Source organism: Artemia franciscana, chromosome 1 (assembly GCF_032884065.1).
Source record: "Artemia franciscana chromosome 1, ASM3288406v1, whole genome shotgun sequence".
NCBI classification, from domain to species: Eukaryota; Metazoa; Arthropoda; class Branchiopoda; order Anostraca; family Artemiidae; genus Artemia; species Artemia franciscana.
The window spans coordinates 70,187,206-70,199,120 of NC_088863.1; positions in this window are offsets into that span (position 1 = coordinate 70,187,206).

Here is an 11,915-nt window from a genome sequence, read left to right on the forward strand (position 1 = left end):
CTAATAAGTTCAAAATATGAATAATGAAGTCTAACATAAATATACCTGATACTATTAGCTTATGGAAAAATAAATGAAACCTAAAACAGACAGAGAATAAAATAAGTGATCAAGCCCAATATCAAAGGAACACAAACTAGCACAAATAAAATAGGTACTTCTTCCTCTTTAAATTGTCCATAGGTAATATGAGCAATTTTACTTTACTAAGAAAATAGATCTAGCCGTGGATATTCACTTGTCATAAATAATCGAAAGAAAAATGGCATTGCAAGGCTAGTCAATGATAAAAAAAAGGGCTACTACAAAAAGCAGTGTGGCTATACCGTCCCCCTCCCTATAATCAAATAATTGGTTTAGATTTTTACATTGCTAAGAAAACAATATCTATTTAGAAGAGTGTAGTCTTATATGTCAAAATGTCACATCAAAAAGAAATAAAAATACGCTGATAATTCCAATTGCAGGAACGAAAAATGTTTCTTAGAATAATTTTATTTTATTTCATAATTTTATTTAATTTTCTGTTTGATTTTAATGTTTCAAAACGATCCTTGTTTTGATTCTGTTTCACTCAAAAACCTACACAATTTATGTTAAAATAAAGCTTTTGGAATAGAGATTGGTCATTTCAAGTCATCTATTTAGATTGTTAGAGCAATCTTTTGAACTGACAAATTGATAATTTTTTTCAAATCTGATTATTAGAACATTGAAAGGAATGAGCTTTAAGACAAGAAAATGTAGTCATTCAAATATAATAATATTAATCCCTGGTATTTTGGACAATTTTGGAATGTTATAACGATGAAAGAGTCTTCAGTAGTGGATGAAATAAGCTCTGAATTTTAGAGGGCCAAGTAGTTGGACTTGATTATTCATTTTCATTTCTGTTACTTTTGGTTTTCATTTATTTATTCATAGTAATTTCTGGTTGCTTCGGGTTCAAACTATTATTTCTGCCTTTATTTTTTTTTTGTAAACTTATTGACTTTATTTCTTCGTGTTTCAGATTAATATGGCTCTTGAAAGCTTTATTCAAAATTCTCTGTGTTCAAAAGTTCTTGGATATAAGTGTTCATCATGGATTTACAGGTTTCTGTGGGTATTGAGGGATCTAATTATCCTGATAAAAAAGCTAAAAAAAACAGTAAATGAAGATCCCAATGTTGTCTTAGTAAAGAATAGTTTACTTTCACTTTGTTGTTTCTTCCCCAGGCAATTCTATTTCTAAGGATGGCCTTAAAAACTTGGGAGGGCCCATTCGATACAGTTATTTTGCCTTTTTTAAAGATCAAAAATTATTTTTTGGCAACTAGACTCTCTCATGAACTTGCTTGCTACTGGAAAAGATACCTTTCGTGACCTTGTACTGTTCTGTCAAAAATATTATTAGATATTTCTTCAAGGATCATTTTACTCGAGATTTCGTGGTATAATTGGCATAATTTCAGCCAATGTCCAATTTAAAAAAAAACTGTTGTAGAGGAAGAGAAAAGGGGGGATGTTCAATCTTGGATATGCAATTGGGCCAAAAGTCTCCGGTATAGTTTTTGGGCTTATGGGGTCAGACAGTTTGTTAGAAAGGGTTGAGTGTTAAGAAGTCTAGAAATGAGACGCAAACTTTGTTTTATCCTTGATCAATTTGCATCCTGCAGAAGTAAGTTTTTTGTTCCAGAAGGAGCTAGCCTGTAAAGAATATTGTTTGAAACCCTGCTCTTTCAAATGATAGCTCCCAAAAAGGTTCAATTTTTTGTATTGACTTGAAAGCTCAATGTACAAATCCTTCGTGTAAGGGACCAACGTGAATAAAGAAAAATATAAAAGATAATTCTTATATTGAAAACATAACTCAAAAAGAGCAGAAAAAGGGTCAAAAATAAGTTTCCTTAAAGGTTTTAAAGTTAAGAAAATAATTCTTATAACTTATAAACTAATTTTTGTTTTTGGCTGGGTTAAATTTTTTTATGATTGGCATAAAACTTATGCGCTCAAGTCCATGATTCATAGGGACCCAATGCACAGCAGAAAAGAAAATTAGGTATTCCCAAAAATAAAGCCCAAAAAGGGTGAGCAATGTGTTTTTTTTATTAAGGCTTTTAATATTGTGTTTTTTTTAATTAATCCTATATTTGTGGCTGAATGCAGCTGTGTAGGTTTCTACCCGATTACCCAAGCTTTCAAGGAGCATTGCTTAGTCTGAGGGGTCAAATATTTTGCTGTGAAGAAAAGGGGTTTTAGGAGAGATGGACATGCACCAAATTTATTTCCTGATGAATTTTTAACTTTTTGCTGGGATTTCCTTGGTCAAGCTTATATTTGCTTATATTTGGTCAAGCTTATATTATATTATATTGGTCAAGCTTGGTCAAAAATATATTTTGTGGTTATACACTGATATTCTTAAAGCATTGGTTCAAGGTAGGTACGAAGCTCAAGAAAAAAAAAGAATTCTTGGCTCCTCTATAAAAGCCCCAAAAAGTCATTGAAACTTACACCTAATAAGTTAAAGGAACGAGGGAGCCCTATTCTACAAACTGGTTTAGATTGGAGACAAAGGGTCTCTAAAATGACTCAGAAATCACTTTTTATGAAGACACTTTTTATGAAAACTTTTATTCCTTAGGCAAATGATGGCCTAGCGATAGCAGAAACATTTTGTTGGGTGAGGTCCCTCTGCTCAAAATAGGGCCAAAAAACGGGCAAAAGCAGTTGTTTTTTCCAACTGGCTTGGAAAAAGGAGAATTTAATAAAGGAGAACCAATTTTATAGTAAAACTTTAGTTGTGTCGATTTGTATATCGATGTGAATCAAATACGCAGTTGGCGATACCAAAGGAACGATAATTAAGACAAACATGGAGGATTTAATAGAAAAATTTATAAGGCAATGAAAACATAGCTCTTTTTTATGAAAGATACTCGATATGCATTATTTAGACAAACAAATACAGTAACATTGTAATATTCTTGACATTATAACATTGTAACATTTAACTAAAATATTGCTTCAATAAATTATAAAATAAGACAGTTGTATATTCAAGGGTATTCACAGGATGGGGATCAAGGTGGCTTCAGCCCTACATAAAACCAAAATCCACATAAATTTCCACAGATATGAATAGAATATCTCCCTCGACTCCAAATTTTATTATAAAATGCCATTAAAAAACTATTCAAAACAATGGTTAAATGAATTTTGATGAAAAATTAAGCAACAGTCCCAAATTAAGCTCTTGGGTGTAAACAATTACCTTTATTTTACAAATGTTCCAAACAGTATCCGATAATAAAATTACATATTAAAAAAAAAATAATAAAACATATATAGAAAAGATAATAAAAGAGCATATATTTATACACGGAAAAGGGTAAACTCTACACCGATCCAGATTAATCAAGTAAAACTTTAAAAGAGCAAAATTTACTACAAACAGTATATAATGATACTAATTGCTGAAAATTCAACAATTTAAGACTTTACTTCACTGTTATTTTTATTTTATAATGTTTAAACTATGAAACATTTGTCACATAATTTTCTTTCAGTGGTTGTGTTTTTTTTTGTAAAATTCTGATGTTTTTTTTTTTATTTATTTGTATCGTGAATTCGCTTACAACTGCAAAATAACAATGACATAAAAAAATTTAAAGCCCCTCCCCCTCTCGTCTTTTAATTCCAAACAAACAGATGTAATTTCAAAGCTGAAGGAAAGATATCGTTACTTACAACAAGGTATAGAAGGAAAATATAGGATTTTAATGAAGGGCTCCCCACAAAGTGCTGTGTTGAAAAATTAGCGCAATTTGGATCAAGCGTTGGAAGTTGAGCATTCTTTGAAAGAAGATTTACAGCACTTTCAGGACCAACTATCTGCAATGGTTGAAGCCAAAGATTCTTCTGAAAAATAAGTAGCTTTTTCTGTTATCAGATTGAAAATTTTGTGTGCAATGTCTTATAAGCTATGTTAGTTGAAACAAAAATCCGAAGAAACGGTACTGGTTTATAACTTGCATTTCTTTTCACTAGCTTTTGAACTTATTTTTCAACCTCACCTCTTAAGACCAACAAAATCCTTCGACTTTGCTAATATTTTTTAGTTAGGAAGCCCAAACTTTCCGCAGGATTTAAGTCTATGACAATTTTAATAGAATGGTAACAATGATAGGTAACGGGAGGGGGAACTTAATTGCCATTTTACCTGGTAGTATGGAAAAAAACCTTAGTTGAAAAATAAAGATTTCTGAACCACTAAGGCGTGTGTCTATTTGTTCTGTCACTATCAAATCTTCTATGGTCTTCAAGATGGGGACCCCAGCTTCCTGGCTTAGTAGGAGAAACAGTCTTAAAGGAAATAAGAAAACAGGTTTTTTCAACTAAAAGTATGGAACAAAATTAGAACTGTGTTTTGAAAACAGGAGCTCGATAAGGTATGTTCAAAATATTTGCCTAGGTTTTAGCTACATATAAGTAAACCTATTTTATCAGATATTATTAGTTTATAGTCTAGGTATATAATAAATACTACTGTTGTGTTCTGTTTATCAAACAAAGGCTTATCACAAAAAAACATCTTGCTAAACTGATAAACTTTTTATCTAGAAGCCATTCATTCAAAACACGTAAACCACTAGTTTATTGCAGGGATAAAAAAAAGTATCAAAAGAAACAGCACGTTTTGAATTCTATTGAAGGTATTATTTTGAATATGCAAAATTTAATGGTTTTAGCATGGGGTCAAACATGAGTCTGTAATAAGTTTTTAAGGGAATCTACTTTTAAAATCCTTGCAAGGTCACTCTATTTCCAACCCAAACTCTTGATAGTAGGAGACTTAATTCAAATCTCATTTATATTTTGTACATACTTATAACCGTTAAAAAGGTTTAAATTTCCAACGTTACACATGTAGTCAGCTTGTGAATAAGTATGCTGGTAGTTCAAATAAAAAATAGTTTAGCTTATAAGATTTTGATAAGATAATTGTGAAAAAGTTACATCTATATTACAGCATAATCTGATCAGATGGTTGCACTTCTTAGTCAAAGTTCAAAATTAACTCTGATTCTAACAATAATTTTGTTAAGTGTGTTGTCAGTATATTTAAACCGTAAAACCTTTTGTTTACAACTGATAGTAGGTCTAAATGTAGGTCTTGGGAACCTTGTAAGATTTTCTGATTAAGTTTTTTTCTACCACGTTTATATTTTTTCTGTGTATCTCGTAGCAAGTTTATTTCACAACTATATCGAGTATTCAACTGAAGATCAAACTACTTTTTTAATGAAATCTGAAACGACCTTATAATTGTACTTAGAATCTAATATTTGTCTAGAACAAAAGGGTAACTTCTTTTCTCCTCATAAAAGAAATTAGTGTGTAGATTTATTATTCCGTAGAATAGTAATTCGTCAATGGAATTTTCAACTGATTAGAATTTTAAAAGGAATACCGGTTAATATTTTTTTTTTACCAATAGACCAACCAAGATCATGGCTTAGAAATGATGAATACATTATTGGTCATTAAAATTAGCTTGTCATGACTGAGAATAATTACATTGTTCGTCAAAATGTATTCCTTCTAAAAAGGACAAAAGTATAATCAACAGCCTTAAAGTTGCAAAAAAATTAACAAACCATAATTCTCTGAACAATTTTGAGTAGGAAAAGAACAATCTTATTTCCTTTTGTTACTTTTTGTTTTACTTTTTTCATCCTTTGTCTAATAAAATATAACAGATCATAGTGGAAATGGCTCATTCAGTTACGAATTTAAATCTGTGGCACATGTTTAAGCAACGGAAGGAGTATTAACAGTAGTGGAAGTAATTGTTGTGGCAATAATAGTGTTCCGTAGTAGTTGCCATTTCTGTTGATTGATCATCTCCCTTATTATTTTCTGAAAGTTCATAATTGATGTACTGAGTTTACTATTTCCCTTATTACTTGCTGAAGTTCCAAATTAATGTAATCAGTCATTCCCAAGTTTGGCTCTTTCGACAACCTGTAAAGCCTACACATAAAAGATTTTAAATCAGTTGAGCACTCCCTTAATTAATTTTATGAATATCTCACATGAATACCATTCACCTTCATGGAGAGTGATGGTCAAACATACAAACTTTTCTTAATAGCACATATACTATGTAAACAATGAATGCATTGCCTAAGCTACAGCCTTTTCTTTGATAGTTATTGGGAGAGGGTGAGAATTGGCATCCCTAAAAGCTTAATTACTGAACCTTTCAACAATACAGAAAAAAAATATGTGCATCAAAATTTTGATTGGCAGTTTGTTTTGCAAAATAATGGGTGCAAAAGAGGGGGACTGGCAGCCCTCCAACAACTTTTGACTCTTAAAAGGGCACTACAGCTTCTAATTTCCAATAGAAAAAGCTCCATTTTAATTTTATTCAATCGTCCATTCCATAAACCCTTAGATGCACCCAGGCAATAAATTACACCCCTTACCAAAGAGCTCTGGTCAGCTTTATCATCCCCGGACACATTTTGTATTTTCCTTTAGGCAATTTGAACAAAATAACTATCCCACAATTTCTGTTAGATACTTTTGTGAAAAAGGCGTCAGGAGGAAGGGCTAGTCGTCCTCCGTCCATTTGGAGTCTTCAAAAAAACTGGGACTTTAAAGTTCCACCTCTAAGGCTCATGCGACAGCCTCTTCCATTAAAACCTTATATTTCCCCCTGGAAGCAACTGTCAATCCTTTCCTCCATATTTGGGAGATTTCCACCCCGAAGGCATTGTTGAATGCTCTTTTGACTATTTTGTAGTAATGGCTATCTAGAACTTTTTATCAAATGTAGATGCAGAAAAAAGGACAAGGGGAGGAGCCTATACTCCTCTGGTCACTTTTGATTCTTAAAAAAGGCATTGAAACTTCTTATTTCTAATAGAATGAGTCCCTTCCAAAGTCTATATGACGAATCTTACCAGAAAAATCTGATACATTATTTAAGGCAAACTAGAACAAGCTATGGCATGTGCCCTACAGGCTGTTTTGGCGAGTAGGGGGGTCAACCTCAAAAATATATATTAACTGGACCTTTTAGCAACGCTTAATAGCATGGCTGTCTCAAAATTTGATTGACTGTAAACCCATAGGTAATTTTTCTAGAAACTATATTGCAAATCTTTCTTCGTTTTGTGGAGCACGCATACTTCCGACAACTATCATCACTGTAGCCTGCAATATTTCGCAAGCTTTTCATCCAATTCATCCAAAAAAACTGCTGTATACTGAAGTGCCTTCGTATTACACGTGCAATACTAAAAATAAAGTATCTGAATGTCGAAAACAGGGTAAGTCAGTCGACAAATATTTTCAGATCAATTGCTGGCAATTGGAAACGGAAAGCTCCCAGTAGACTCAATTTCAGGACGTATACAACCACCTGCTGAATTCTGTAATTTAGTGACGTCCAAAAATGAATTGATTGAAAAAGTATTTCCGAATATTCTAACCAATTATAAAAATAATAAATGGCTAAGAGAACGAGCGATTCTTGCACCCAAAAATATAGACGTCAAAGAAATCAACGATATTGTTTTGACCAAGATTCGAGACCAGGTGGTCCTTTACAAGTCAGTCGACATAGTTTTGGAACCAAATGAGGCGGATAATTATCCATCTGAATTTTTAAATTCCCTGGATTTCCGAGGGTTTCCACCACACGTGCTACAACTCAAAATAGGCGTACCAATAACATTGTTACGAAACATAAGCCCTCCAAAGCTTTGCAATGGCACGCGACTTGCCGTAAGAAAAACAATGGAAAACTTAATAGAGGCAACAATCTTGACAGGACCTTTTGAGGGTGAGGCTGTTCTTATTCCTCGCCTTTCCATGATTCCAACGGATCTGCCTTTTCAATTTAAAAGATTGCTACTCCCAATTCGATTAGCATTTGCAATCACCATCAACAAAGCTCAAGGTCAATCATTAGAAAAATGTGGTATAGATCTTAATACTGAATGTACTGTTTTTCCATGGACAATTGTACGTTGCATGTTCGAGGGTCGGTAAACATGACAATCTATTTATATGCAGCAAAAATTGGACAGCGAAGAATGTTGTATATTCGCAAGTTTTACGCAGTTAATTTGTATTTTATCTATCTATCTGTCTATATAAAAATCAGTTTTGTGTATGCATGTTTGTTTGTTCGTAAAAAGAGCGTTTGCTTATGACGTCATTTTAAGCATATAAGGCTTTGTATATGCACAGACCATTGGAAAGCCAAGGATGTTGTATATTCGCAAGTTTTACGCAGTTAAAAACACACACACACACATATATATATATATATATATATATATATATATATATATATATATATATATATATATATATATATATATATACATATATATATAAAAATAAGTTGTCTGTCTGTGTGTCTGTCTGTGGATCGGGTGACGTCATGTTTCTGTGTTTACTGACGTCATTTAATTAGTTGTCGTCATTTTTGCTTTGACGGTGACGTCATTAATGGTATTTAAGACATGCGTTCACGGAAAAATGTTTAATTGTAAAATGACTGAAGAACCTACAATGGCAACAGCCGAGGAAGCTGCTCAAGGAGTCTATGCCAAAAAACTTGCTGCTGATAGAGAAAGTAAGAAAAGAAAGCGTGCCGAGGAATCACAAGAACAGCAAGAAAACAGGCTTGCAGCTGATAGAGAAAGTAAGAAAAGAAAGCGTGCCGAGGAATCACAAGAACAGCAAGAAAACAGGCTTGCGGCTAAAGAACGCAAAACCGCGCAGTTAGATGAAAATCCACCTGGAAAGCGAGAGTCAAAACATATCAAAACTGAAAATGATAGCGATGATGATTGGGTTTGGGATTTTGACTTGGATAAGGTCATCAATGCCTACCAGATTTAAGTTAAAAAACAAAGGTTCGGCGATATGTACTTCATAGTGACGCTGAAAAATAAAGAAGAAAAAAAACTGAAAAAATGTAAAAAACTAAAAAAAATAAAAAGAAAAAACACTCAAAGATAAATTACAGACCGGGACACAAATGACGACCGACACAGAGGGAATATAAATGACGGCCAGGAACCTCAAAGAAAAATTACAGACTGGGATTTGAATAGAAATTACAGACCGGGACACAAATGACAACCGGGACACTGGGACACAGGGAATATAAATGACGACCGGGACACTCAAAGAGAAAATACAAACTGGGACACTAGGACACAAATGACGACCAGGACACAGGGAATATAAATGCTATTTATATGCACAGACAATGGGACAGCGAAGAATGTTGTATATTTGCATGTTTTACGTAGTTAAAAATATACATTTATATATATCTCTATTCACAGGTGGGACACAGCTACAATGGCGCGTAACTAATATGGCGCGTAACGACTTACGAGCGCGGGGGGGCTTGGGGGGGGGGGGGGCGAAGCGCCCCACCAACTAGGTGTTGGGGTGGCGCGAAGCGAGTTGTGTGTATGCATGTTTGTTTGTTTGTAAAAAGAGCGTTTGCATATGACGTCATTATTAGTACATAAGGCTTTGTATATGCACAGACATATAAATATAAATGCTATTTATATGCACGGACAATGGGACAGCGAAGAATGTTGTATATTCGCATGTTTTACGTAGTTAAAAATATATATTTATATCTATCTCTATTCACAGGTGGGACACAGGGACACAGCTACAATGGCGCGTAACTAATATGGCGCGTAACGACTTACGCGCGCGGGGGGCTTGGGGGGGCGCGAAGCGCCCCACCAACTAGGTGTTGGGGTGGCGCTTCCGCGCCACCCCAACAGCTAGTATATATATATATAAATAAGTTGTCTGTCTGTGGACGTGGATCTGTCAGGTGACGTCATGTTTCTGTGTCGACTGACGTCATGTTTTCGACTGACAAAATTACAGACCGGGACATCGGGACACAAATGACGACCGGGACACCGGCACATAGGGAATATAAATGACGACCGGGACACAAGGAATGTTCGATTAGCAATCACCATTAACAAAGCACCGGGACACAAATGACGACCGGGACACAGGGAGTATAAATAACGACCAGGACATAAGTAAAAAAAATTAAAAACTAAAAAAAGGTAAAAACTACAAAAAAACTAAAAAGAAACAAAACTAAAAAAGCTAAAAAGCTAGAAAAAACTAAAAAAGAAAACAAAATGAAAAAGGAAAAAAATGAAAAATAAAGGAGAAAAACAAAACCTAAAAAAAGAAAAAAAAACTAAAAAAAGGTAAAAAACTAAAACCTAAGAAATGACCAATTCAAAAACGAATGTATATACAGACCGGGACACAAATGACGACCGGGACACCGGGACATGACGACCGGGACACAGGAACACAACTACAACAGGGACGCCGGGGGGCTCAGGGGGATATATAAATAACGATGGCGACACAGGGAATCGTCGATTAGCAATCACCATCAACAAAGCTCAAGGGCAATCATTAGAATCATGAGGTATAGATCTGAATACGGATTGTTTTCCCATGGGCCATTATATGTTGCATGTTCAAGAGTCGTTAAACCAGACATTCTATTTCTATTAGTCCCCCACCAACTAGGTGTTGGGGTTGCGCAAAGCGCCACCCCAACAGCTAGTTTAAATATATATATATATATATATATATATATATATATATATATATATATATATATATATATATATATATATATATATATATATATATATATATATATATATATATATATATATATATATATATATATATATATATATATATATATATATATATATATATATATATATATATATATATATAAATAAGTTGTCTGTGTGTGTGTGGTGCTGTCGGGTGACGTCATGTTTGTGTATTGACTGACGTCATGAAGTTAGTTGTCGTCATTTTTGTTATGACGGTGACGTCATTAAAGGTATTTAAGACATGACGGTGACGTCATTAAAGGTATTTAAGACATGCGTTCACGGAGAAATCTATTAATGTTCAACTGTAAAATGACTGATGAACTTACAATGGCAACAGCCGAGGAAGATGCTCAAAGAGTCTATGCCAAAAAACTTCCTGCTGATAGAGAAAGTAAGAAAAGAAAGCGTGCCGAGGAATCAAACGAACAGCAAGAAAACAGGCTTGAGGCTGATAAAGAAAGAAAGCGTGCCGAGGAACTACCAGAGTAACGCGAAACCAGACTTGCTGCTAAAAGAGAAAGTGAAAAAAGAAGGCGTGCCGAGGAACTACCAGAGCAACATGAAACCAGACTTGCTGCTAAAAGAGAAAGTGAAAAAAGAAGGCGTGCCGAAGAATCACAAGAACAGCAAGAAATCAGGCTTGCTGCTGATAGAGAAAGTAAGAAAAGAAAGCGTGCTGAGGAATCAGAGCAACCTGAAAGTTATCGCCTGGCATTCAGGTATGGCCCAGTCGATGATTATAGCTTGAGTAGATGTTTTAAAATCGGGACTATGTCTAAAATTTGTCCCTATTGCATGGCCTTGAAATTCAATGGTGAAACAATGAGAATGTGTTGCGCCTCAGGAAAAGTTAAACTTCCTCTATTGGCTGCACCACCAGAGCCATTAAAGACTTTCCTTACTGGAACTACGTCAGAATCTAAGCGTTTTCTATCACAAATCAGAAAATATAACTCATGTTTCCAAATGACGTCGTTTGGAGCCAAAATCGAAAATCCAGATCAATTTATGTCTACTTTCAAAGTAAAAGGGCAAATTTATCATAGAGCAGGGTCCCTTCTACCATTCTCAGGGGAGAATCATAAATTTTTACAATTGTTCTTCATCAGTGATAGAAATTCTGAATTGAATGCACGTTGCGAAATTTCTCCCAACGTTGAAAGGACAATCGTTTCCCAATTGCAACATCTTTTCCACGAAAAA